Genomic DNA, 3,544 nt, shown 5'->3' on the forward strand with positions numbered 1-3,544 from the left:
AAACCATTCGCCTCCGTGATATAGCTCCAGGCTTATCTTGATCATGATCATGACGTCACGCGGAGGGCTCTCCCACTGGTGCGTGCGTCGGGGACAGCACTTCGGGGTAATATAATGCATGGAAACGGAGACGGGTGGCCAACCCTACAAGGAACTTTATATTTTTCCAAAACAATCATACAGAAAATAGGCTCCTTTAGATGTGATTACTTTCCATCCCAAACTTGAACATTAAGTTTTGGCCTTCCATGGTGACATCACCATGCAGTAAAATAGACCAATAAGAAAGAGAGTTCCAAACCTCTCTGCCAATAACAGCTAATTTTCAGTTTTCCCCATCCCTACTCAGACCATATCTGTATGTGAGTGGAGTTGAGCTGTTGGAAATCCCACTCATTGTTTACAGAGTGGTCTTTGCACACTGCTCTGGCGCTCAACATCCTTTCCCCCCTCCCCTAAAAATCTCTCAGGGCTCCAAATTCGCTCCATTCATTTTTTGTTAAAAATACACCCCATCTACTTTTGTGACTACGTACCATTTGGTTTTGAAGTAGGCTATCATAAGAAGCTTCAACATTTCAACAACATATCGTAGAATGCACAGTGCCTTCGGAAAGTATTCAGACCCCTTGACTTTCTCCACATTTTGTTACATTATAACCTTATTCTAAAATGGATTAAATAAATAAAAATCCTCATCAATCTACACACAATACCTCATAATGACAAAGCAAAAACAGGTTTTTAGAATGTTTGCAAAAGTATTAAAACTAAAACAGAAAAACCTTATTTACATAAGTATTTAGACCCTTTGCCTTGAGACTCGAAATTCAGCTCAGGTGCATCCTGTTTCCATTGATCATCCTTGAGATATTTCTTCAACTTGATTGGAGTCCACCTGTGGTAAATTCAATTGATTGGACATGATTTGGAAAGGCACACATCTGTCTATATAAGGTCCCACAGTTGACAGTGCACGTCAGAGCAAAATCCAAGCCATGAGGTCGTAGGGTTTGTCCATAGAGCTCCGAGAAAGGATTGTGTCGACGAGATCTGGGGAAGGTTACCAAAAAATGTCTGCAGCATTGAAGGTCCCCAAGAACACAGTGTCCTCCATCATTCTTAAATGGAAGAAGTTTGGAACCACCAAGACTCTTCCTAGAGAGGTGACCAAGAACCCGATGGTCACTCTGACAGAGCTCCAGAGTTTCTCTGTGGAAATGGGAGAACCTTCCAGAAGGACAATCATCTCTGCAGCACTCTACCAATCAGGCCTTTATGGTAGAGTGGCCAGTCAGAAGCCACTCCTCAGTAAAAGGCACATGACAGCCCACTTGGAGTTTGCCAAAAGGCACCTAAAGACTCTAAGACCATGAGAAACAAGATTCTCTGGTCTGATGAAACCAAGATTGAACTCTTTAGCCTGAAAGCCAAGCGTCACGTCTGGAGGAAACCTGGCACCATCCCTACGGTGAAGTATGGTGGTGACAGCATCATGCTGTGGTGATGTTTTTCAGCGGTATGGACTGGGAGACTAGTCACGATCGAGGGAAAGATGAATGGAGTAAAGTACAGAGAGATCCTTGATGAAAACCTTCTCTAGAGCGCTCAGGACCTCAGACTGGGGTTAAGGTTTACCTTCCAATAGGACAACGACCCTAAGCACACAGCCAAGACAACGCAGGAGTGGCTTCGGAACAAGTTAGGTTAGAAGTTAGGGTTGGGGACTGTAGAACACAAGATCCGGACATCACTGTGCCTGTAGGCGTCACAGTTATTACGTATCAAATAAACAGTGGGAGTTTCAGGGAAGGTGATGCATGGGACGATTGGCCGTCTGGCAATTCTGGCAAATACCAGAAGGGCTGGACCATCTTTTATTGGGGTGCGCTTGTCGAAATTGAATATATTTTTTTACTTTTTGTACACGGCTGGCAGCCCATTAGCCTGTTTTAAAAAATAATAATTTTGCGCATTTTATCTGTTGAGCATTTGGCTGACCAGTGGGCAAAGGCTGGCCCCCTTACCAAGATGGGCCAGCCCGGTATTCTGATTGGCTGAGCTGAGGTGTCGTAAATTCACATTCAAAGTCAAACGCGCATCATCAAAGAGAGTGCAACCCGCTCTGACTCTGTCAGTCACTTAGTCAGAACAGGATCATAAAAACGAAAGGTGGTGCCTAAAAAGTTAGAGACCCAAAAAAGGTCTCATAAAGCCGACGCTGCTAAATTAACCGATGTATTTGCTAAGAATTCTGGTTCTGCTGGTCCGAGTGCTGCAGAGGACAGTGGTGCAGTCGAAGTAGGAAGAAAACAGAGACACTCACGCACACTGACACAGATCATGTAGCCTACTAATGCCAGTTAGGCCTAATATGTTTTCTGTATATTGTATGAAATAGTAGGCTAATTAGGGATGGGGTGATTCGGGGGAACATTTAGACTCTAGGCTACTTGGAATATAGCCGAACAAGCCATTAGATTGACTTTTATAACATATAGGTAAGGCAATAGCCAGCTGCTAGACATTTATACAGTGCCTTTTATTAAACACAAGTCATCATGTATTACAATAAAACATTGAATGAATGCATGAATGCTAAATAATCCTAATGAATCTGTTAAAGGTGAAGTTGGGGGCTGTCTGTGTATTTTAATTGTTTTATCAATGTTTAGGCTATTTGCTTCGCTTCTAAATCTTAGGTTTCTTTAGCGAGTTAGGCAACTAGGGTTTTTGAACTGTAGCAGAGAGGAAGAGCCGCGTATCTGCCTGTAACAAGGTGAGTAGGACGGAGCCAGCCGCAGGAGGTGTGAATCAAATAATAGAGTTTATTTGGCCAATACAGCAGTCCGCAGCAATATGTAAACCAAATACAGTGCGACTTAAATGTGTACTGGAAAAAAATAAAATTAACATAATGCTCAACACGAGCTAGCAACACCTCCACATGGAACAATAATACACAAAGACATGGGGGAGCAGAGGGAATAATTATACAGAGACTGATGAGGGGATATGTACCAGGTGTGTGTGAAAAACAAGACAAAACTAATGGAATGAGGAAAAGAGGAGCAACAGTGGCTACATGGCCGGTGACGACGAACGCCGAAGCCTGCCCAAACAAGGAGATGAGGCAGCTTCGGAGGGAGTCATGACAGTACCCCCCCTTGACACGCAGCTCCAGCAGCGCACCGACACCGGCCCCGTGGACCGCCAGGAGGATGCAGGTTAGGGCAATCCGGATGGCGATGGTGGAAGTCCCGCAACAGGGAGGGATCGAGGACATCCTTCACCGGGACCCAGCACCGCTCCTTAGGACCGTACCCCTCTCCACAAGGTACTGAAGCCCCCCCGCCCGCCCGACTGAAGGCCCCCCGCCCGCACCTGCCACCACCGGCCTAAGGAGAGACACGTGAAACGAGGGGTTAATATGGTAATCAGGAGGGAGCAGCAACCTATACGTTACCTCGTTCACACTCCTCAGGACTTTGAGCGGCCCCACAAACAGCGGGCCCAGCTTCAGGCAGGGCAGGTGGAGGGGCAT

The sequence above is a fragment of the Coregonus clupeaformis genome, chromosome 25 (assembly GCF_020615455.1).
Source record: "Coregonus clupeaformis isolate EN_2021a chromosome 25, ASM2061545v1, whole genome shotgun sequence".
Classification (NCBI taxonomy): Eukaryota; Metazoa; Chordata; class Actinopteri; order Salmoniformes; family Salmonidae; genus Coregonus; species Coregonus clupeaformis.